This window comes from Nilaparvata lugens, chromosome 1 (assembly GCF_014356525.2).
Source record: "Nilaparvata lugens isolate BPH chromosome 1, ASM1435652v1, whole genome shotgun sequence".
Taxonomy (NCBI): Eukaryota; Metazoa; Arthropoda; class Insecta; order Hemiptera; family Delphacidae; genus Nilaparvata; species Nilaparvata lugens.
Genome location: NC_052504.1, coordinates 7,263,098 through 7,289,391, shown reverse-complemented (window position 1 = coordinate 7,289,391; position 26,294 = coordinate 7,263,098). Strand labels below are relative to the sequence as shown.

The following is a 26,294-nucleotide window of genomic DNA, read 5'->3' as shown; positions in this document are numbered from 1 at the left end:
TGTTTTCCATCGAAGCTTCAGTTTTAGTCAGTTCACCCCAAGCTTTGCTCTCAATAGTGTGTTGGAAATTTTCGGAGAAAATCGGCTCGGAATCGAGATTGTTGTTGGAGTTGTCAACATTTTTTTCGAACCGGTACAATCGTCAAGTGAGTAATTTTTCTACAATTTTTTATAAATCGAATTTGAAGTCTTCATGTGTATACTATCTAGAACATTTTCCTGTTTTATCTCGTATATTTATTTTCAAAATTATTGAAAATTGTCTATACTTTTTGTATATGGAAACTAAGATTTTAGCATGATTGTCCACATTTCTTCAAATTGTAAGATTACCTAAATTGAGTCAAGTAGCCTAGGCTATGATAATCGAGATGCAACAAATACTAGTAGTTCTGTGACCAGTAGACCTCACGAAGTATTCTCATCCACAAGTACCCGATTGAACCTGTAGACCTTAAGGAAATACAGCAATAGACTGGCTTCTCCACATATCTGTGTAATCACTTGTCAGCTGATTTATGTAGAATAATTCCAGTCTGATTTTTACTCTAATATTGGCGTATAAAGGAGGCTCCTTTTTTCTTTTATATTATCCTTGAAATGCAAAATTTCCAAAAACCTTGTATATACGTCGACGCGCAATTGAAAAGGGAACATACCTGTCAAATTTCATGAAAATCTATTACCGCGTTTCGCCGTAAATGCGCAACATATAAACATTTAAACATTAAGAGAAATGCCAAACCGTCGACTTGAATCCTAGACCTCACTTCGCTCGGTCAAAAATGTTTTAGAAACCAGAATTTTTTATCAATAATTGAGAAAATTATTCAATAATTTTACTTTTCACTACCAAAACTGTTTGTTAATGATCTCCTACTTCTGACACGATATTTAAACCCTACATTTTCTATCAATTGAGAAAGTCTTCAATTCCACTTTTCATCACCAATTAGTTCTGATCTTTCTTAATACTTACAACTCGACTATGCATAGCATTATTTAGAATGCTATGTCATATTAAAAGGGAATTGAGATTACCTAAATTGAGTCAAGTAGCCTAGGCTATGATAATCGAGATGCAACAAATAAACTGTTTTAGAACCCTGAATTTTCTATGAATAATTGAGAAAATATTATTAAAATTCACTTTTCACTACCAAAACTGATCTCTTACAATACTTCTGACACGCTATTTAAACCCTACATTTTCTATCAATTGAGGAAGTCTTGAATTCCACTATTCATTACCAATTCTGATCTCTCTTAATACTTACAACTCGATTATGCAAAGCATTATCCAGAATGATATGTCATGTTAAAAATATTAAAAGGGAATTGAGATAGATTCTATATACTATCCAACTTTAATTAGAACTGAAATATAATATTATTAAAGTTTTGGTACCCGATTTTTACTCCATTTATCCAACTAGAAAACCAATCTGTAGCTACGCCTTTTAGTTTCGTTCTGATTCTCATAAATGATGGTTGAGTTATGGGATTGATTGATTGATTGAGTACTTTATTTATGTAGATTACAATATATACTGGCTTATACACTTATATACAATAGCTTACAATACAGCAAAATTATAGATGAATTTACATAATATAGACTAAGAAAATAATTATTGTTCTGTATATGACATGAAAAAGCAATTTGTAATATAATAACTATAGATAATTATATTGTTATGCATCTACATAAATTGGCGGAGCTTTGGTCCATTCTTCGGAAAGAATATTAAAAATATCCTTCCTACTAACTCTCCGGGACAGAGAAAAGCCCCACTGTACCGGGACAGAGAAAAGATAGCATAAAATAGATATACCATGGTATAGGGCGTTAACAATGCTCCAATCTCCAATGTTAACTCAAGTCGAGAGTTAGGGCTAGTAGCTAAACAACGAATTGTTTCTTCCCAATTTAATAAACAACTTCTGTCTATAAGTGTCATAGATGATAAAAAGATCCAGAGGATATCAAAGAGGATAATATAGATTCCATTTTCTATGATAAATATGTAGATAAAACTGATAGAAATCAAATCAACTGAATCAAGTTAATTACCAAGTTATCTATTTATAATGAGTGTACAGCACAAACAGTTCCGTGCCTACTCTAGAATCAATTTCAAGAATAATGAGGGCTTTTTTCTTATACCAAGAATCACATGGGTCATCATTATTGATACGGTGAGATTATAGGTGATACGAACAATGTTGGTAGGATCTTACACTCTCAATTCCTTTTTTCCAAGATTATTCAATTATATCTTAATAGATTGAGAATGAATCACTATCAAATGTACATTTTCACGGCTAGAATATAATGTAATTTCAATTAATCATCAATGAATGAATTAGTAGATCAATACCTGCTTTGCAGTAAAGTAGCCTATTGTATGGCATTGGAAGATAATTATGATTATTCTAATCAGAAGTGGAATGTTTTTTCAATGTTTGTTTGGGAAGACCAGATAGATTTGATAAAGAAATTGAAAAACTTTATTGAAACATATAATTGAAAGTCTTTGTAAACTCAAGTTGTCCATACAAGTGGGTGCTGAAGTATCGTTGTTCTCTGACAAAGATCTAGCCAAAGTTCCCAATGTTTTTCACAATCACAGCATGAAAAACTCGCAGAGGAAATTCGCTCATAGCCTTAATATAATAATTGCGGCATTTATGAAAATTCTCACTGATTCACGAGCCAATTTGTAGCTCCTTAGCATAACTTAGTGTAAGCTCCAAAATTATGCAACCACAGAATTGATTCCATAAAAACCTTCAAGATAATGATGATTGATTCTCTAAATTTTTGAAAAAATCCTCTTGAAAATCAGTTTTAATGAACTTTCAAAGTTCATAATCATCACACTCCTTCAAGTTCGCCGAAAGTCCCGCTTTAATAGGCAAGTCAAGCTCTTTTCAAAATAATCGAATAGTTTTACAGTTGTTAGTGCTCATTATTCAAACAAAGCCAACTAATTGAACACTCTTTTGCTTCTTGAAAACCGTTAAATTTATTCCTTTTAACTCAGTGTATCAAAGTCGCATTAGCGGCTTACTTATTTTTTCTTTCATTCCAATAATTTTCTGCAAACTAAGTTATCATTAAGATCGTACAACTAAGGAATATTTTGAATGAAGTTGAAATAAGCCGTTTATTCTTCAATAGTCAACTCCTATTTATGTTGATTACGAGGTTGTAAAAAAGTCCTAATCGAAAGTTAATGTGTACTTTTATCTCTTGCTACTTATCCATCGTATTTGATTGTATCTTGTTTTTCATTAAATTGATTCAAATCCATCACAGTATCAGCAGACACTTTTTAATTGGATTTTTTTCAATTATGATATTCAAATTTCACTAAAAATTTATTGAAAACTTTAAAACAGAACCATGGTTTCACGTAGTTAGCCAACGCATCATCAGCTGTACTGAGGAATGATCATTCAGTACAGCTGATGATGCGTTGGTTAACTACGTGAAACCATGGTTCTGTTTTAAAATTTTCAATAAGTTTTTAGTGAAATTTGACAATATCTTTGTTTTCTTATTATGGAGAGATTTCACAACATCACCATCAATTCTACTAATTTTATTATGATATTCACATTGACCCTAGGCTTGTAAGATGATGATTAGATTAGAAATGAATAGACCTGGGGGTTTATTATCACAAATACCGCAGTTGGGTTCTCTGAAAAATATTCTGAGAGAAATTTTGAAGCTTTGTCGGTTAGTGGAGCTGGTCTCTAGCAGTCACCCTTGCAACGGAAGAAATGGAGAATCATGGAAACGAGAGAAGTCTACAACACTCCTAGGGCACACACCCTCTACAATTAAATTGTTCAATATTTATAATTCTATTTTCAATGAAAAATGCTGAAGAGTCAATTCTAGATCAGGCTCTCTTTTGAACAGTGTTGATTGAATAGCTGCATATCCACACACTTGCACAAAGATCACGTTCAGAGTAAATAAATAATTTGGCTTCGAGAGGTGATTGATTTTTGATCGCATTCCAGACTGTCACAAAAATCTGCACCACACTTAGTTTCATCTTGGCTCATGGAGAGATTTTGGCAATTTTCCTAAAATCTGTCTTTTTCAAACTCATCACTTACCGCTTCTCACTCTCTCTCCTCTCAATTATTAGAATGTACTTCAGTACCGGATTCTACTTGATAAAGTTTTTTAGCGAGACAAAAATATCACTGACCACTAAATGAATAGTCTTTGAATTTCAGATGTTGTTTGTAAAATATATATACTTTTGATACCAGCTCCTACTTGATATAATTTTTTAGCGAGACAAAAATATCACTGATCATTGAATGGATAGTCTTTGGAATGCAGATTTTGATTATAAAATAAATATACTTTTGATACCGGCTTCTACTTGATATAATTTTTCAGCAAGACGAAAATATCACTGACCACTAAGCGGTTAGTCTTTGAACTTCAGATGCTGTTTATAAAATATACTTTCTATATTCGCTTTGGTTATAAAACATAAACATTCTCAACCATGCTGTTGGGAATTGAGTCAACAGATGCTCTGCTGGAATGAATGTGATCTGATAATCGTTTAGATGTTGAGCTTATAGCTTACGTTTGGCCGTGAAAGAGTTCGCGAATAACTTGTGCTTAAGATCTTGAAGTCGTATCGAAATAAATAGTTGCAAAAACTCAGGAATCTCTGAAAGTTTGCAAAATCGAAAGGCTATTTTTAAAATGTGAATATCAAACTTTCATCTGTGAGATTATTTTTCTGGCTCATGCTGAGATTGATATTGTGAGCCAGAGTTTGGATAACTGGCGAATTGAAATCATGAAAACTTAAATTAGAAATTTTGTTTTCCTACAGTTACCTTGAAAAGTGACCATTGCTGCACTGATTACAGAACGCAAAGAATCACTTTTCCGCTCTAGTGCGGGAAAAACTTTCCTGCACTCCAGATTTGCGTTTGCAACATGGCAACGCAAAATACTTAGTAGGTTATATGGAGCAACAGTGCAGCAAAATCAAAATGAAGTTGGTAACAGTGACTGCTGTGGCTGCTATAGTGAGCAGAGGTGCAACCAAGCACAACGCGCTAATTATTACTATTATATATATAACCAAGGACAACATTTTTATTGAATTTGACAATAAATTAAGGTTTTTATCAATAATAAAATTACACAGAAAAACATTTGATGCATTTCAGGCAATTTTACCCATAATTACCCACTTTTCATATTCAATGGTAACTGTAGGAAAAACTTAATGTGAAATACGTGCGCAAAGTTCCTCTGCTGCACTCAAGAAACCATTCGGTGCAGCAAACTGTCACTTTGCGCACTAGTTGCACAAATAACTATTTTCAACTTTCTTTCTGGAATATATGAACTCCCTCTGTGTAGTGTGTCGATGCTTTTGATGAAAAGGAAATAGGAAAATTTCGAAGCACTGTGGTTGGTAATGAAAATAAAGAAGTGAACAGCTTCATAAAAATATGAATCAAAACCACCTCTCACCACTCTTGTATCTGTTTTTTAATTCTTTCCAAATGTGTCAACTCTATACTTTGTTATTGAGTGTTAACTTTGTATGTATCTTTTAATGGTTTTTTGCATAAGTTTTAACCGTACAATTTAACTTATTGAATCAAACCTCTCAACACTCTTCTATCTGTTTGTATTTCCAAATGACATGAGTCAACTCTATACTTTGTTATTGAGTGTTAACTTTGTATGTATCTTTTAATGGATTTTTTGCATGAGTTTTAACCGTTCAATTTAACTTATTGAATTTGCCTTGTGTTCTTCGTAGGCTAACATACAACGTTGCATTATTACCGAGCGAAAGACACCCTGAATTGTTGGATTTTCTTCAAATAGTCCTCTCGTATTTCTATCCTAGTTGCTTGGAGCTTGTTACTCCATCTTAAAATATCGTTGTTGCATCGGTCGTAGGTTCGATTCCCATACTGCCTGGCATTTACTTTTATCTTTCCTCCTCCTCTCCATCAACATAATAATCCTCTCGTATTTGCGCAGTTGCTTGGAGCTTGTTTCTCCAGTCTGCTATCTTTGAATATCGTTGTTACACCGGTCGTAGGTTCGATTCCCATACTGCCTGGCATTTACTTTTATCTTTCCTCCTCCTCTTCATCAACATATTGTCATAAATTGAAGAGGTGGATTCCAAAACGTGCTAAGTTATTAGTGCTTATTCCACTAGTTGTATACATTCAAAGAATGAGATTCTTTCCAAAACCGTACTAAGTCAACAGCTATTATTGTATTATTGAAAAGTTACATTTTTTGACTTAGTACGCTTTGGAATCCACCCACCTCTTCAATTGATCCAAACTAATCAGTGGAAATGGAAAATTTATGAAAAGTCAAGTACAACTTTATGAATTTCAACTAGATGAATTTTTAGACACAACAATATTCCTTATGAATATTGAACTCTCTTTGAACTCTCTTTGAACTCTCTTTCAAACATCTCCTGCAGCGTGAATCGGTCGTCGTCTGCAAAATAGCGCACCCGCTTTCCACTGTCATCGTGCGTCTTCACCTTCTTTCCGCCCTTGCCGCGGCTGGCGTCGGCGCGGTTTGAGGGCGCGGCAGGCGCGGCTAGCGGCTGAGTGAAACCGCGCCCATCGGTCACTGTTAGCACCACGCGTTCAGGTGCGGCGGCCGCTTCCCGAGCCACAAATGGCGACCACGTGCTCTCCTAAAATTTAAAAATTGTAGATATATGTTATTTGTTGCAACACGTGCTCTGAACAATTGTATTTAGGAATATGAACGCTCGAAGAGCTAGAATAATAAAAGAACCGTTTCTCGAAACTATTGAAAATGCATTTGAATAGCCTACCTAGCTAGACAGACGCTGGGGTCATTATTCTTTTCAAAATAGTTTGAGACAAAATCATTCTTTCCTAGAAACGTAACAGTATTCTGTCAGTCACAGACACGTTTACAATAGAAACCACATGGCCCACTGTGCTTTGTGTCAACCCTTGTATATATCTATAGCATAAGTTGATGGCAGGTAAATGAAGATTGTGAATAGCGATATAGATATATAGTTAGGAGAGAAGTAAATATAGATTTGTAGTTTTCAATGTAACCACGTGGTCAGCATATGCTACAATTTTACCACGTGGTCAGCATATGAATATTATTGAAACAATTATTTGATGATCAGTTATTTGAATGTGATCACATAAAACGATAAACATGATATGAGTAGATGTATTTATAATTAGGTCATGAAGTAGATTAGGCTATATGTATAAAGTATTCAACAAATAATGTTGTACAATAAATTATAATTTAATAATTATTGTAAGCTCATTAAGTTAGTTGAATCCGAATTCATAGGCTAAGGACAAATTTGTAAATAGAATAAATTAGTATATTTGATTGAACATGTTGACAATGAGTATAAGAAACCTGCTTAATTAATTAAGTAGTAATTAATTGGTATCTCATTAATTTGATTTATTCAACTCAATTGTAATGATGTACTGTATGACATTGTATTTTGTTCATTTCATGTATTTATTATTGAAGTATTTGCCATATCAGATTTATAAGATTGATCACTGTATTAATCAAATTTGATGAGAATGTATTCAAAATGTCGCCGCAACTAGGGGCCAGATTCTGAGTTAATCTGCTGAAGTGTATCAAGTGAAAGTGCATAATAGTGGATTGGTATACATAATCATCTTTATTCGTGTGAGATTCTTATTGAGTGTGCTACAGAAGTGGGATAATTATTGTTATTAGTATTGCCAGGTGGGAAAGTTATCCGTTTAAATTCTTCAAATTCTCAGTGTTCAACCTATTCACTTGATTATTTTGTATATCAATTTTTGAATTCGTATTTGGTGTGCTCAACTATATGTAGATTTTTATATTGGTTATAGGAAAGTTGATATTATTCATTCTCATTCAATATTACTTTAGGGGTAGGTTTATTTTAAAAGAGTGTTATTGTGTTTAATCAATCATTCAGTATGTTATTTTGGTGAATATAGTTTTGGTTTATAAGTAGATTGGGTATAGAAGTAGAGAATTGGAAGCCCTGAGTATAGTATCATTTATATCTTTTTTATATTATTTATCCAGTCAAGCATCAGAAATCTAATTTTGAATTATTTATTTGTGGTGTAGTTTTAAACAGTATTTTAATCTTCTGTATGAACTTACTTGGTCATGTATGAGCTTCGTGATAAGTAGATTAGTAATAGGTTCGAAGTATAGGTTACCTATGTCAGGATATTTTTTAGAAATGGGTTGTGAACACACTTCAATCAACACATGGCAACAAATGAAGCACCACAACAAATTTCGAAAGCATGAGGGAAGCACAGACAACACCATCGAGACCAGTGAGAGTCAGGAGCATATTCACCGGAGATTTACCGAATCTGACATGGTAATCACCTGGTGACTCTCATGACGACCAAGAGCAAATTCGAGTGGAAAAAGGAGTAAAGCGGGACTATCAGGGAACGAAATGGACAAGATTTTCAACTTATTAACAAGTATGAGTGAAGATATGGGTGCCAGCTTCGAAGAAAACAGTAAGAAATTGGAAGAGAATAAGAAAGAAATGAACGAAAAGTTAGAAAAGTTAGTAGCAATGTAGAACAGCTGGAGAGAAGATTTGAGAAGAAAATGGAGGAAAAAACTAAAGAGATTTGTGGTGAGATAGCATTAAAATAACAGCATTGAGAAAACCGTCGAGAAAATAGATAAGAGACTTTCAACAGAGATCGCATCGGTGAGAAAGGAGCTATCAGAGAAATCAGGTGGAATGGATAATGCAGCCTTTAAAAGATTTGAGGAGCAGCTCGCGGAATTTTACAGAGAGAAGGAAAGGATGAGAACGGAATTCGAGAAGGCCAGGACACAACCGATTATCGTCAACACCAGCTGTAGGGGATCGGATGAAGTGCCAAAATTTGAGAAATATCTGGAGAATCCTATGCAATTTTTGATTAAGTTGAAAGAATATTTGCGGCGTAGTGGAAAATTAACTGGAGTGAGCAATCAAGCATCATTGAAAGTCATTCGATAGTCAACACTCAGCTGTGGATGATTATTCAGGCTAGCATTGACTCTCTTGAACAATTTGAGGAGCGTTTCACTAATAATTCTGGAGCCAACTCACTCAAGATTCAGTGCGAGAGAGATTGAGAACCGGAAAATTATTAGAGGGAGGAAATTGAACGCAAGTGAGTACTTCATAAAGCAGATGCTCATTGCAAGGATTTGACACCGGCACTCTCGGATGAAGAAATCATAATAAAACTAGTCAAACACTATGGAACTGGACTGGAAACAGCTAATTCAATAGGAATGTTAAGACAGTGCCCGAGATGGAAAAACTATTGGAAGAATGAAGCTTACAGTTGAAATTTCTTCTAAGCACAAATATAGTTTTTTTTAAGCAAGGCTCCCCTAATCATATTCATTCTTTAAAATTTATCAATTCTCTTATTTTTGACTATAATCGTATTTTTACAGAGGTGTTCAATATTTTGATTTTATTACTTATTTTTCAAGTAACCTGATAAATAATAATAACTGTTTGTTAAATTTTGTTGTTTAAATTAAACTTGAACTGTGTACTTTCAAAAAACTTAATCATCTTGTATTATACCTAATCATTACTATATTTTTGATCAATTTTTTATAAATTCTATAAATTTAAAGTTCAATAATAAATTCATAATTAACCTTTGTTTTGCCTTTCCCTTCGTACATTCCCTTACACACACCCTGATCTATATCTATCTTTATCTTTTTCTTCAATACTATTATTAGTTCAGTGAGTGAAATATAAGTATCCACACAGTGAATGAAGTTACAGTAAAGTAATCAATTTTATCAATTCAAATCAATTCAATTTTATTAGTTTAATTTTATCAATTCATAGTAATTGATTGGCGCCGGGCAAAATACCGTACAGAGTGAGGGAGTTCGAAACCCACTCTAAATAAATACCGAAGTGGGAAAGAGTTCAAAATGGCGATTATAGTCAAAAATAAGAGAATTGATAAATTTTAAAGAATGAATATGATTAGGGGAGCCTTGCTTTAAAAAAAACTATTATTTGTGCTTAGAAGAAAATTTCAACTGTAAGCTTCATTCTTCCAATAGTTTTTCCATCTCGGGCACTGTCTTAACATTCCTATTGAATCTAGCTGTTTCCAGTCCAGTTCCATAGTGTTTGACTAGTTTTATTATGATTTCTTCATCCGAGAGTGCCGGTGTCAAATTCCTTGCAATGAGCATCTGCTTTATGAAGTACTCACTTGCGTTCAATTTCCTCCCTCTAATAAATTTTCCGGTTCTCAATCTCTCTCGCACTGAATCTTGAGTGAGTTGGCTCCAGAATTTATTAGTGAAACGCTCCTCAAATGTTCAAGAGAGTCATGCTAGCCTGAATATCATCCACCATGCTGAGTGTTGACTATCGAATGACTTTTCAATGATGCTTGATTGCTCACTCCAGTTAATTTTTTCCACTACGCCGCAAATATTCTTCAACTTAATCAAAATTGCATAGGATTCTCCAGATATTTCTCAATTTTGGCACTTCATCCGATCCCCTACAGCTGGTGTTGACGATAATCGGTTGTGTCCTGGCCTTCTCGAATTCCGTTCTCATCCTTTCCTTCTCTCTGTTAAATTCCGCGAGCTGCTCCTCAAATCTTTTAAAGGCTGCATTATCCATTCCACCTGATTTCTCTGATAGCTCCTTTCTCACCGATGCGATCTCTGTTGAAAGTCTCTTATCTATTTTCTCTCGACTTTTTCTCAACTGCTGTTATTTTAATTGCTATCTCACCACAAATTCTTTAGTTTTTTCCTCCATTTTCTCTCAAATCTTCTCTCCAGCTGTTCTACATTGCTACTTCAACTTTTCTAACTTTTCGTTCATTTCTTTCTTATTCTCTTCCAATTCTTACTGTTTTCTTCGAAGCTGGCACCCATATCTTCCCCTCATACTTGTTAATAAGTTGAAAACTTGTCCATTTCGTTCCCTGATAGTCCCGCTTTACTCCTTTTTCCACTCGGAATTTGCTCTTGGGTCGTCATGAGAGTCACCAGGTTGATTTACCATGTCAGAATTCGGTAACATCTCCGGTGATATTGCTCCTGACTCTCACTGGTCTCGATGGTGTTGTCTGTGCTTCCTCACTGCTTTCGAAATTTGTTGTGGTGCTCTCATTTGTGCCATTGTGTCTGATTGAAGTGTGTTCACAACCCTATTTCTAAGAAAATATCCTGACATAGGTAACCTATACTTCGAACCTATTTACTATCCTACTTATCACGAGCTCCATACATGACCCAAGTAATGTTCATACAGAAGATAAAATACTGTTTAATAAACTACACCCCAAATAAATAATTCAAAATTAGATTTCTATGATGCTTGACGGATAAAATAATATAAAAAGATATAATGAACGATACTCAGGGCTTCCAATTCTCTACTCTATACCCATTCTATTTCAGCTGTTTTGTTTCAATTTCATTGATGACATCAATCCGGTAAACAGCTGTTTGCAGAACAAATAAAAATATGATTCTCATTAAAGCATACTCTACTGTAATGAAACCATATGTTTTCTTTACAGTCGAGTATGTTTCCTAGTTCCGAAATAGGAACAGCAAAACTGCTACAAAAAACCACCTTCAGCGTTCCAGGTGGAAGTGTTGTCAACTTCCACCTATTCCTGATTCGAAATTCAACAAATTCGGAATTCGGAATTTGTAGACTAGATTATGTTCATAGAATGCATGTAGTAACGTCAGCACAAGCAGGTGATGTTTCCTATTCCTCATTTATTCTTCTTCAGATTATTATGACAAAAAATAGTGTACGTTACTTGGACGTGAATGTCTTTTGCAGTGCTCGAATGAAATTCTAGTGTCGGCTAACGCCTCGACTAGAAACATCATTCTCGCCTGCAAAAGGCCCCTTCCCATCATTGTTACGTAAGATACTATTTCCCTTGTGACAATTCCTAGTCTCCTCATTAAGGTGCGTACAGATATACGCACCGCGAACATGAACAATTCACTTTTAATCAGCTGACTATATCTGCATGTTTACCGAAACGGTAAGATACAGATATAAAAAGCTTGGCATCAGCTGATTAAAAGTGAATTGCTCATGTTCGCGGCGCGTATATCTGTACGCACCTTTACACATGTACCACATGGATGGAATCCAAGAATTAATTATTGTATTCCATTCCAAAGAAAAATTATCGACTAAGAAGATAATTAGGATTTTAGGAAAGATAATTTGGTATATAGCTCTGCAGTAGTCAAAGTTAGATGTTCAGCTTATAGCTTTTAAATATATCTATTTAGGTATTGCTAGTAGTATTAAACAGGATTCCATTTCTTACAAAGTGAGTGATAAACCAGATAGATCGATGAATTCCTTTTTATACAAAGTGACAAAGAAAGCAAACTATCGACGAATTCCTTTTTAAACAAAGTGACTGAGAGGGCAAACAGATGACTCGCCTCACATCACTATCACTCACTCGTGAACCTCACGACAGACAAATGTCATTGGCCTAGATCAAGTTCGCCAAATCAAAATACATAGCTAATGCTCCAATTAAACATACTGCGACAAGAAACTGCTTAATAGCGAACTAAATTGCAAAGTGGCTTCATCTCTTAAATGAGAAGTTTGATGTGCCGACACTCGACTAGAATAATGAATGACATGAGTATGGATAATGAGTGACGAGAAAATCTATAATCAATAAGATTGCACGTCACGTGACCATGGAAATATAGGTATATAGCTCTGCAGTAGTCAAATTCATAGATGTTCAACTTATAGCTTTTAAATACTGTATATCTATTTAGGTATTTGATAGTTGTATTGACACAAGGTGAGCGAAAAGTTTTTTCGAAAAATACAGTATTCCCCATACAAGCGTCGAACAAGTTACATAATTTTCTTAATAATAGTGATTCATTCGTGATTGGAAAGTTGTCGGAATGTTGTGCAAAAACAGACTTACTCCCAAGTATAGCCATAGAGAAACGATAGCGTAAGTAGATATCCCATGGTAAAGGGCGTTTATGTCGCAACTTTTACTGTTATCTCAAGCCGATAGTCCAAGTATTACTTTCCTATGCAGCTGTGTGACGCTGGTAGTCTCTCAAATTGTGCCGTTCATACACTATCACCCCAACAAAACAGTAAAAATTGACAATAATCGACAGTAATCGGGTTGAGATAACAGTAAAAGTTGCGACATAAATTCCCTATACCATTGGATATCTACTTACGCTATTGTTTCTCTATGGTATAACTTAACTCAAGTTCTACTTTTGAAAGACCTCTCAAAGTCTCAATACCCGCTATTCATGTCGATTGATAATTTTTTTCTCCAAGTAAACTCTTCTTTCTTTTCTGAGGATGATGCCCACATGAGCTCTAGGCTCATGCGTGGGTAATTAGATGTATAATGAAGAGAATTGGATAAACCTACAACTTTGGGTAGGTTCCGATCCACTGAGAAGTGGAATTCATAAATTCCCAACTCATAATTACCAATTCTTAATTCATAAAATCTGAAATCGGTTCTGGTTTACTTATAGCTGGTGCGGACTTGACAAATTACAATAATCTTAATAATAAATTACAACCTGAATCTTGAATAATATTCAAGACTAGCTTACCCGGCAAACTTCGTACCGCCAAAAAGTCAATGTATCTCATGTCACACTTGACTTTATTTGGTGAATCATGAAGTTGATATTGTGCTGATAAATACCATATCCTAATTCTTTTTGAATAGGAAAACTGGAAGTCATTACAACTAGACATTCATTAAAATACCGAGATACCATTTTGGTTGTAGCACCATTATCAATCTCTGATGGACTCAAACCAAAGCCAGTATTATACAGTCAACAGTAGTGCGAATTCTGCAGTTCTCTATAATACAGTTACCATAGATTGATCATAGTTACAGTTGACCATAGGTGTAGCACTCAAAACTTGCTTGTTGATGACTTCTTAACATATTCTCTGTCATAGTCATTCTATTTCAGCTGTTTTTGTTTCAATTTCATTGATGACATCAATCCGGTAAACAGCTGTTTGCAGAACAAATAAAAATATGATTCTCATTAAAGCATACTCTACTGTAATGAAACCATATGTTTTCTTTACAGTCGAGTATGTTTCCTAGTTCCGAAATAGGAACAGCAAAACTGCTACAAAAAACCACCTTCAGCGTTCCAGGTGGAAGTGTTGTCAACTTCCACCTATTCCTGATTCGAAATTCAACAAATTCGGAATTCGGAATTTGTAGACTAGATTATGTTCATAGAATGCATGTAGTAACGTCAGCACAAGCAGGTGATGTTTCCTATTCCTCATTTATTCTTCTTCAGATTATTATGACAAAAATAGTGTACGTTACTTGGACGTGAATGTCTTTTGCAGTGCTCGAATGAAATTCTAGTGTCGGCTAACGCCTCGACTAGAAACATCATTCTCGCCTGCAAAAGGCCCCTTCCCATCATTGTTACGTAAGATACTATTTCCCTTGTGACAATTCCTAGTCTCCTCATTAAGGTGCGTACAGATATACGCGCCGCGAACATGAACAATTCACTTTTAATCAGCTGACTATATCTGTATGTTTACCGAAACGGTAAGATACAGATATAAAAAGCTTGGCATCAGCTGATTAAAAGTGAATTGCTCATGCTCGCGGCGCGTAAATCTGTACACACCTTTACACATGTACCACATGGATGGAATCCAAGAATTAATTATTGTATTTCATTCTAAAGAAGAATTATCGACTAAGAAGATTTTAGGATTAGGATTTTAGGAAAGATAATTAGGTATATAGCTCTGCAGTAGTCAAAGTTGGATGTTCAGCTTATAGCTTTTAAATATATCTATTTAGGTATTGCTAGTAGTATTAAACAGGATTCCATTTCTTACAAAGTGAGTGATAAACCAGATAGATCGATGAATTCCTTTTTATACAAAGTGACAAAGAAAACAAACGTATCGATGAATTCCTTTTTATACAAAGTGACTGAGAGGGCAAACAGATGACTTGCCTCATGTCACTATCATTCACTCGTGAACCTCACGACAGACAAATGTCATTGGCCTAGATCAAGTTCGCCAAATCAAAATACATAGCTAATGCTCCAATTAAATGTACTGCGACAAGACACTGCTTAATAGCGAACTAAATTGCAAAGTGGCTTCATCTCTTAAATGAGAAGTTTGATGTGCCGACACTCGACTAGAATAATGAATGACATGAGTATGGATAATGAGTGACGAGAAAATCTATAATCAATAGGATTGCACGTCACGTGACCATGGAAATATAGGTATATAGCTCTGCAGTAGTCAGAGTTAGATTATAGCTTATAGCTTTTAAATATATCTATTCAGGTATTGCTGCTAGTTCTATTGAGACAAGTTGAGCGAAAAGCTTTTTCGAAAAATACAGTATTCCCCATACAAGCGTCGAACAAGCTACATAATTTTCTTAATAATAGTGATTCATTCGTGATTGGAAAGTTGTCGGAATGTTGTGCAAAAACAGACTTACTCCCAAGTATAGCCATAGAGAAACGATAGCATAAGTAGATATCCCATGGTAAAGGGCGTTTATGTCGCAACTTTTACTGTTATCTCAAGCCGATAGTCCAAGTATTACTTTCCTATGCAGCAGCTGTGTGACGCTGGTAGTCTCTCAAATTGTGCCGTTCATACACTATCACCCCAACAAAACAGTAAAAATTGACAATAATCGACAGTAATCGGCTTGAGATAACAGTAAAAGTTGCGACATAAATTCCCTATACCATGGGATATCTACTTACGCTATTGTTTCTCTATGGTATAACTTAACTCAAGTTCTTTAAAGACCTCTCAAAGTCTCAATACCCGCTATTCATTTCGATTGATAATTTTTTTATTCAGTAAACTCTTCTTTCTTTTCTGAGGATGATGCCCACAGGAGCTCTAGGCTCATGCGTGGGTAATGAGATTTATAATGAAGAGAATTGGATAAACCTACAATTTTGGGTAGGTTCCGATCCACTGGGAAGTGGAATTCATAATTCATAATTCATAATTACCAATTCTTAATCCATAAAATCTGAAATCGGTTCTGGTTTACTTATAGTTGTGCGGACTTGACAAATTACAATAATCTTAATAATAAATTACAACCTGAATCTTGAATAATAGGCTACTCAAGACTAGCTTACCCGGCATACTTCGTACCGCCAAAAAGTCAATGTATCTCATGTCACACTTGACTTTATTGGTGAATCATGACATTTATCTCACAATCAATATTTTACATCTCAATACGGACTGCCTATGTGCTTAAAACTACCGTTTTTAGCACAGTAAACATGTATACCAGTAAACAATTTTATCACAGAGTGACGTGTTTATTACAGCTGGTAAGTTCATAAATGCTAAATCATAATTATTATCACAACATGATCTTGAATCATGATGATCTTCCCGTTCTATCTAACATTAGCCGCTCAGCCGACAATTTCGGAAACATAGGTCTGATAAATGGATTAATATATAATTATTATTAGCCCCCCTATTAAAATTTCTGGTCAGAAACCATCCCCAATATTCACACAACATATTCCCAAAGTTTCATGCCGTTCTGTCAAGTCTGTCAAGTAATCAAGTGGAGGAAACAAGCAAACAAAAAACTAACACACAAACATACATTCATTTTATATATATAGAGATTGTAGTCAAACTATAGAAGGGGAGTCAAAAGGTACCAGCTACCAGAAGATCGTTTACCTTTAAAACGATTTCCATCTCTTTTTATATCTATGGATTCGAATTAGGAAATCCTCAACGTATAACGGATAACGGATCAATAAAATAATAAGTAGGAAACGGATCATTGAATAGTTGTTGAAATAATTGATCAAATAATCCTTCCTATAGCGGAGAATGCGTTGTCTATAGTTGGTACTGGTAGCACGGGCAATTAGTGATTGGGAAGGATTATGAATCAAATTGCTCGTTCATTGAAGGTCTTCAAATGGCTTTTCCGATGTTTCACAGCTTGAATTATGTATTATTGACGACTGAAGTTGCTTTGCAAAGGAAATATATTTTCCTACAGTTACGTTGAAAAGTGGCCATTGCTGCACTGATTACAGAACGCAAAGAATCACTTTTCCGCTCTAGTGCGGGAAAAATTTTTCTGCACTCCAGATTTGCAACATGGCAACGCAAAATACTTAGTAGGTTATATGGAGCAACAGTGCAGCAAAATCAAAATGAAGTTGGTAACAGTGAGTGGGCTGCTATAGTGAGCAGAGGTGCAACGCGCTAATTATTATTCATTATAATATATTATAACCAAGTACAACGAGAACTTTAGGATTTTAGGATTAAGGTTTTTATCAATAATAAAATTACACAGTTTACATTTGATGATTTCAGGCAATTTTACCCATAATTACCCACTTTTCATATTCAATGGTAACTGTAGGAAAAACTTAATGTGAAATACGTGCGCAAAGTTCCTCTGCTGCACTCAAGAAACCATTCCGCCCTCGCCTACGGCTCGGGCGTAAACGTTTCTTTCGGTGCAGCAAACTGACACTTGCGCACTAGTTGCACAAATAACTATTCTTTAAACTTTACACTGTATACCAGAACGAAAACTTTGTGAACTTCTCTCAGTTACGTTGAAAGTATAAATAAATAAAATGAATAAGTCATTGATATGATTAATTTGGAATCGAATATAATTTCCTAGGGCGTGGATTGATTATTTTTGTATTAACTAAGGATACAACTAATTTACACCTGTGACACCTATTTGTACAGTCATCGTTTTAGCTGAAAATAAGTAATTAAATAAATGTTTATTTCCCAAAAAAACTAAAAATACTACATCAATTACAGGAAATATTAGATAAATTACAATTACATACAATAGTTAGTTACAAAAAATTTCTTATAATGTGTCATCTACATGTTAAGTGTTTTCTGTGTGGAAATTGACCTACTCCACTATGGCGTACCATGTTCTAGAGTTGGTTGATTTATGAATTGATCTAGAGAATGAATTGATTTATTGTAGAATAGACTGTTCTTTTAACATATTGGTCGTGAATTATGATGATGAATACTGAAGATCGAATTGAATTGCTTGTTGACTTTTGAGAACTTAAGATATTATTTTGGACTCACAATGTGAGCTTTTAATGAAGAAAGAACATGGGATTGGGAAAAATGACTTTTGTTTCTTGATACCTGTAGAAGTTGTTGGAAATTGGGGATAAATAAATTTCTTTCAAATCTAATAACAAAGCTGTGCTTAATAATTGACCCTTCAAGAATACTAGCAGACGCTATTTTCTTCCTGAATTTCTTTCTGGGGTTTTTAAAATCCTGAGTTTATTTATTCATTTATACATTGATACATAGGTTACTATGTATAGTACCGGTAATGATACATTGATTCATTGATACATTGATACATAGGTTACAATATCATTCTCAATTATGAATGATTGGGAAAGGAACAACAGGCTTTAAGCCCAAAACTGTTCCTTTCCCAAATTTAGATAGAAATTGTCCAAAAATAGGTTATGTTTACACTTAACGATTTTTATGTGAGTTAAGAACTCAACAAGATTCAAACAACAATTCAATTAACTCCGTGAAATGTGGTAGGTTGATTAAAGAATCATAACTTATAATTCTTTTAATATTCACAAAAGTTCTTTGTACAATTTCATCCGCTTCATTTGATATGTTATTATTTGATATATTTAATATCTTTGTTCTTTATGGCCTAGATTCATTTGCATGATTCTGTTATCTTCTGGCAGAGAAAACTTATACAAAGTATCAGTGTATCTAGTTTCAGTGTAAACTTATAGGCTACAAAATGAATATTGAAAGATTGTTTATCATATTATGCTTCTGGTATCCGAACTTCTGGTTATTAGCTTCCCCTCGTATAATCCAGGTTTAAAGTTCAGATGAGCTACCTAAACCTCAGTTTGGTCAGATCATTAGTTACAGTGATAATCATTGGATGAGTGAGCAGTTGTTTTGTTATTAAAACCCACTTTAAACAAAATTCTCAATCCAACATTCTCAGAAGCACCGACTAGAATTAAAATCTAATTAGAGAGACACACCGAAAAGCATTCTTATATAGGAATACTACGATCTACGAACCTAAATTATGTGCATGATTCTCATGAAATTATAGTAGTATAATCCAATTAATTACGGTATAAGATACGCAATAAAGGAGCTTGATTAATTGATTGCAATAATTTTGTACAAGTCTGGCTATTTCATGAAACGTATCTTCCTTCCATTTGTTCAGTACAATGAACTTTTTTGAATGATAGATAACTCGTACAAAAATTGAAAAATCATCCAACCATGAACTTGCAAATATTTTAACTGATACAGTAAAACATGACCGCTTTATAGTGTCCTTTTGTTTGTTGATAATCAAATCGAAATGACCATCAGTTATACTAGTAGTTCTGTGAACAGTAGACCTCACGCAGTATTCTCATCCACAAGTACCTGATTGAAACCACGGTATTTAGATAAAAATACCTAATCTTCTTCTATTTACCGTGATTGAAACTATAGACCTTATGGAAATACAGCAATAGACTGGCTTCTCCACACATCTGTGTAATCACTTGTCAGCTGATTTATGATGAATAATTCTATAGTCTGATTTTTACTCTAATATTGGCGTATGAAGGAGGCTTTTTTTCCTTTTATATTATCCTTGAAATTTCCAAAAACATTGTATATACGTCGACGCGCAATTAAAAAAGGAACATACCTGTCAAATTTAATGAAAATCTATTACCGCGTTTCACCGTAAATGCGCAACATATAAACATTTAAACATTCAAACATCAAGAGAAATTTCAAACCGTCGACTTGAATCCTAGACCTCACTTCGCTCGGTCAACTATGTTCCCCTTGAAACTTGTATATAGTTTGATTGGATCAGAGTTTCTGTAGAAACCTGTTTCCAGGAGAGGTTGATACCCTTTTACCATAATATTATTATTGAAAGATCGTGAGAAACGTTTCCGAAAATGGCTTCATTTTTTCCAAAAAAACGACCAGTTTTCGATTAAAAGTCGACCCTTGCGAATATTCAGAACAACAAGGAAAAGCATTATTGATGAATAGCCGACAACATTCCACACTTTTTCGAACCAAATAGCTTTTAAAGTCTCTAATCTATCCTTTTAGGTTATTTCTCTTCTCCAACTCTGCTATTGATCACAAACGTGAAATTCCATTCTCCTTTGAAGTTCTGAATCAATAATAGATGTTGAACTCAATAATTCAGTTGTTTCTTCATCATACATAACAATTTATTGCCAGGTCTTGCCAGGACCCATTGCATAGGTCTACTGAAACTACATATTAATTAAAAATTTATTAAATTCTCTGTTTATTCTCTGAACAGAGAATGAATATGTAGATGAGTAAAACAGTTGATTGTTATTTCTTTGTGCCATGTTAAAGGTGTATCGTAATAGTTATATTGTAGCCTACTTATTCAATTCAAACATCTATACTTTCTTCACTAAATTCAATTCACTTTTTATTTTTCAAGTTATATAGTAAATATTTATTATTTTATTTTCAGTTTCAAGTTATTTTTCATTAGAACTCTTTCCTCACACACAGACTTGTCTATGTGGGGAATATTCACAAGTGTTTTATATTGTTTATACGTCTATTTGTAATGATTTTGTGAATAAAACTCAATTTGAATTTATATAATTCATCAAAACTTTGTTAAGACAAGATGAATAGTGCTCTGTTACAATACAGTGGTCGTACGATAGTATCTATTCAACACACTATTTTCTATGTATTTAAACACGACATGCAGTCAAATATTCAAGTAAATAATATTTAAACATAAACATAAGTGATAAACATTTCCGTTCGGCACTATTGAAGATGATCGCTAGACGGACGAAAGTACTTCAGTCAGTGAGTAAAAGTTTTTAATTATTTACTTAAATATTTGGTTGCATGTCGTGTTTAATCACATAGGAAAAAGTGTGTTGAATAGATAGTAACGTGCGACCACTGTATTGTAACAGAGCACTATTCATCTTGTCTTAACGAAGTTTTAACAAAGCACACAGAAAAAAGTGTCTTAATAAAAAAGTTATATAATAATACATAGAAAAAGTGACACATAACCTAGCTACATTTGGACTGTTGTATAAATTACAATTAGATCTGTTTTGGGCGTAAGTTAGCCTGTGGTACTTTTCTGTAAGTTGTATAATTCTGAATAATAGAATAAATAAATAAATAATACATCGCAGATGGGAATGGTTCAAGATACCATCACCTTTATCTATTCAACATCAATATTCTATAACATCCCACTTATTACTTTCTAATGAGTTCGTTTACTCAGTCAATTTTATGGAAAATAAATCTGAGTATAATGTGTAAAATTCTGAAAGCTCTCTAAATAATGATCTCTGAATCTAGTTTAGAGAGAATGTAACTGATTATGATGTGATACTATGTCTACTACTATACCTTGAATGAATGAATGTCATCACAGTAGTGTGATAACCGAATGAAAATCCCTCTCTTTACTCAGATGATCGTTATTTGAGTACGCTGAGACATCTATTTGATGAGTAACTGATAAGAAAATGCTTCTGAACTGGTGGAGCTTATGAATGAATCACTTTTAAAAACTGTACTGGGAGCTCGCGATGTAAAAAATAATGATCACAAACCAAATATGAATAATGGAGTAGGAGGGAAAAGGTGCCTAGGTGTCTTGGATTAGTCATCTGTAATGAAACTCATCTTAATGAAATTTAATTGGAATTAAAACTACTGTAGATAGTGTAAAACTACTGCATGTGTTTCACCTTTTTGCAAATAGTGTATTTCTCCATTCACTGACTTCAACAATGAAGAAGAAGAAGAAGAAGAAGAAGAAGACGAAGAAGAAGAAGAAGAAGAAGAAGAAGAAAAAGAAGAAGAAGAAAAAGAAAAAAGAAGAAGAAGAAGAAGAGAAGAAGAAGAAGAAGAAGAGAAGAAGAAGAGGAAAAAAGAATATTTTTATTGGTACCTGACTTCGGAAAATATTATACACGTGTATAAAAGCTGGTATAATTCGCTTTTTATACACGGTTACACAAAAGCATAGAAAAATGATAGCGTAAAGCTGCGTTTACTCCAAAGTTATTAACATGTTGTTGATAACTTAATCCTTATAGATTCTATTAGATTGAACATAACTTATCATACACATGATGAACATATGTGTTAGCTAACTAATAACTTAATCCTTATAGATTCTATTAGATTGAACATATCTTATCATACACATGATGAACATATGTGTTAGCCAAGTTCTGATCAATCTAATAGAATCTATAAAGATTATGTTATTTGTCTCTGACAAAAGCTTGTTGAACTTTAACCATGATTAAATTCTACGAGAACCAATCAAAGAAGCTCCATTTTCAGAAAAGTCTTCCTCGATTAGTTTTCGTGGCATTCAATCATGATAAAAATTTAACAGCCTTTTCTTCAACCGGTCAAAAAAGTCTTAATTGATTCATGGAATAATTGAAATTAGTTGATAAACGATTTATTATTAAACTACAGTAAATGAACCTTAAAAAATTCATTTCAATTCAATTTCAATTTTTCTTTCTTTTCAATTCAAAAAATAGTTTATTCCGCACAACATAATATTATTACAAAACATTGTACCATCTAACAATACAAAAAAAAAAAAAAAAATACTAATGAAAATTATATGTTTTGCTTCAGATGACAAAAACATAAAGCGAAATAAACATGAGCACACCTAGGCATAAGCCCTTTTTAGCATAGAATATTATTATTTGTTCCAAGTTGAAAAATTTGAGATTTTTCGGAATAAATCTAGAATTATAGATGCAAAGTTATCTTCAGATGTAGAGAGATTGCAATCGAGAGGATTCCTCTTGCATTAGAAGGAATTACATTTTAATGTACAGATTTAGCCAATACGATACGTTCCACTGATATCAGTACACGATAATAAAATAATGTACTGATATAAGCTGTTCAAATATTTTTGGTACATTAGTCTTCTTTTTTATAGGAAATAATAAATATCAATCTCCATGAAATCTCACTTTGGAGTTTTTATTTAGAAATTGATTGGAATATTCAATTAGGGAGTCTGTCAAGTAAAACAACCATAGTTACTTATGAGGGTCACAATAAATATATCAATCTTTTCAAAAACAAAATCGCGTGTCTCGCTTTTGTCTAAACATTGAATTAATGAAGCAATTGACACATGTAGGAAATTGAACTCGTGTATTTTGAGGCTTATCGCTGGCGTTATAAAATGTCTATTACTCACTGATAAACAGGTAACGAGTTTTAACAACTTACTCACTCATCACTTCCATTAAAAGTTTAGTATCATTCATAACTAGGCGGATACGCTACTTCTTTCAGCAGTGAATTTGTGAGAGTTGATACAGTTTTTCTATGGCCTCTTCACTGCAGATCTATTAGCATTTTCGTAGGACGGAATAAAATGCCTGTCATCTTTTCAATCTCCAATCCAGTTGGTTTCTGATTCCCATTTGGATGCTTCCAGTGATAAGGTATGTGTAATTAATGAAGAATATCGGGGGACCGAGCTACGCTCTGGAGTGCTCTAAGCATAGAAAATTTGTAACGAAGGTTCAATTTATAGTTTATTTATTCATTTTCTAAGTCGAACAATTATTTTTACAGTTATATGAGGAGGCACAACAGGCTTATGCTAAAAACTTTCCCTTTTCAAATTTATACTATAGTCTAAATCAAAATCTAGGTTAAGCTACCATCACTCATCAGAATAACAATTTATTCACACTTCAAAAAACAAACATATAATCAATAACAAAAAGATATACTATGAATTTGATTTAGAATGATATACTATGTTTGCTACAATATTATTTTGTTAATAGCCTACACTTATATCGGGGCACCGAGCTTCGCTCGTTATTTTTATTTATTGATAAACAGAACACAATTCTCTAAAATGATCGTGTTTATATTTCACAGCTGCCTATACGTCATCTTATGAATTTCGGGGATGCGATATTTTGATTTTTCACATACTCACATTTTTACTATCCACAGCTGTTTCAGCCAAGGATAAATTATCCTTTTAATGTCATTCAGCGAGTTTTCTCAAAGATGAGAACTAGTGCAATCGAATCTTTATATCATAAACCTACTATGTTCCAAATTTCGTGAAAATCGTAAGAACCGTTTTCGAGATCCATAAAACATAAATAACCAGATATAAAAATAGCCAGATATAAAAATAACCAGATATATAAATACAGAAATTGTTCGCTTAATATAATAGGATACTAAAATGTTATATTTTCCATCGTTCTACAATATTATTAGTATTTTAGTTTCATCCTGAAAATCAGAGTCAGTATATTAAACATCAGCCTAGCTATGTATAAATTGACTCAATAACAATAAATACTATTAACGCAAACTGCATATATTTTGAATAGCACATCTTTGATAGGATTAATTTGGAATCGAATATAATTTCCTTTTATTCAATTGATTAATAGGGCGTGGATTGATTAATTCTGTATTAACTGAGGATACAACTATTTTACACCTGGGACACCTATTTGTACTACAGTCATCATTTTAGCTGGAAATAAGTAATTAAATAAATGTTTATTACCCAAAAAACTAAAACGACTTCATCAATTACAGAAAATATTAGATAAATACAATACATAGTTTGTTACAATGAAAATTACTTATAATGATTGTGTCCTCTACCTGCCTAGTTTTTTCTGTGTGGAAGTTGACATACTCCACTATGGCGTACCATGTTCTAGAGTAGGTTAATTCTGACATAATACTTTGAAGTGGATCTAAGAATCATTTCGGATCTCAAATTATGATTCTAGTAGATTGAATTCCACACTCGCCCTTTCAATATGTTTTTGAACAAAAGTATCAATGCATATCAAAGCTGCCATATAATGCTGCCATAGGTTGTAAGTAGTCGAAGACTCTCATATACCTCAGAAGTCTCATATTTGAAAAAAATGCATAGTCCCCACACGGAGACAAACCTATGCAAGAATTATATCTAATAATTAAGACAGTTCAAGATGATAGATAAGTCTCAGAAAGACAGAAGAAAATCTTGTGTTGCAGTGAAGTTTACGATATCAAAATTCATCTCGCAATAGTATTATATAAGCTTATGCTTTATGGGCCAGCATGTGGAAGCGTCAGAAGTGACTTGTCATAATTTAAAAAGCACAAAACAAAAATTGCAATAGAATTGATTGATTGGATATCTGACTATAGGACTGGCCAGGCCCCCAGCCAATCACAAGCAAGCAAGGATGACCGAGCTCGTCAGCGAATAACCAATGGGATAGCAGAGATTTTGAGTTGAGTCAATGATAACCAATGAGAGTTGAGTTTCAGAAAATCCAACCAATCAGAGGATATCTAATAGCGGAGTAGCGTCTACATTATTGTCATGTGAGTTGAGATGAAGAAAATTCAACTTATCAGAGGATAATGAGAGAGTAGCAATTTCATTATCTTGGCTACAGCCAATGAGAGTTGAGTAAGAGACAAGCACAATCATAATCTAAGCAATGAGAGGACAACTTACATACTTCATAGTCAATGGATAATGATGCGTAGGATATATTATAATTGATCACATAATATATATTCATTTATGTAATCCACATTATCCATTTTGTCTATTTGTTTTGGGATTTCATAAATTCATTATAAAATAATATATAATATTACTGCATGGAGGCAAAAACAAGGCAATGAATCGGTAGCATTGTTCTCCTATCTTTCTTCACTGCTATTATAACGTGGACCTCACTAAAGTAAGACATGCACAAGGATGGTATATATCAATAGACTACCAGCCTTCAGGCTCGCTTCGCTCGCCATATCCGTCTAGCCAGGGGGCTCCGCCCCTTGGACCCCCGTCTGGATCGACCAAAAATGAGATCAGGGGGCTCACTTCGTTCGCCTGCATTTTTCATTTGAGCATGCTTAATTCCATCAGAGAGTCAAAGTACTTCCTCGCTCGATGTAATCACCGATTAATTTCAATTA

The 26,294-nt window shown here is 33.8% G+C and overlaps 1 protein-coding gene across 1 annotated transcript in view; it reads left to right on the top strand.

Moving 5' to 3' along the window:
- Nucleotides 1-26,294, top strand: part of LOC120351486 (sodium-coupled monocarboxylate transporter 1-like) — a gene marked incomplete at its 3' end in the record, with an annotated part of 99,116 nt that continues 72,822 nt past the window's right edge. The window contains 1 exon segment of the mRNA XM_039429049.1: nucleotides 1-146.